Here is a 520-nt window from a genome sequence, read left to right on the forward strand (position 1 = left end):
TGAAGGAGTGGTGGGCTAATACGTGTTATGAGTAAACGCTTTCCCGCCTCTGGGGATATAAACTAGGAACTTTTGTCTGGCAACAGTGAACCCTAGGCGTTTACAAGCTGATGATTTTAGATAATGGATCAAAGTTGTGAAAATAATACCCTTTAAATTTCAAACATCTGCATGATAATGCACACAGAAGACCCTTACTTAAAGATTTAGGAGTCTCAGTTTCAGTGGTGCAGTTTTCACTCAGTGGGGAAGTAGTTGCTCAAGGCTAGACCTGTCCTGTCTAATTCCTTTGTTTTAATAATGAGCGTTCTCTGTGTCCCATATGCAGCATTGGCGCAGTAGGTTTACGTGGTGAAATTGGCTGGCCATTCCACGACTCTGAAAAAAGTGAAAAGTCAAATAATTAGAAGTACAATGTATGTTAAAATTTTTATAAGGATATATGTGGACATATTCGCTCATGTTGATTTGCAGCAAAGTATCATATAATATAACTATGGTAGACCCAGCCCGCTCGAAA

This window comes from Penaeus monodon, chromosome 15 (genome assembly GCF_015228065.2).
Source record: "Penaeus monodon isolate SGIC_2016 chromosome 15, NSTDA_Pmon_1, whole genome shotgun sequence".
Classification (NCBI taxonomy): Eukaryota; Metazoa; Arthropoda; class Malacostraca; order Decapoda; family Penaeidae; genus Penaeus; species Penaeus monodon.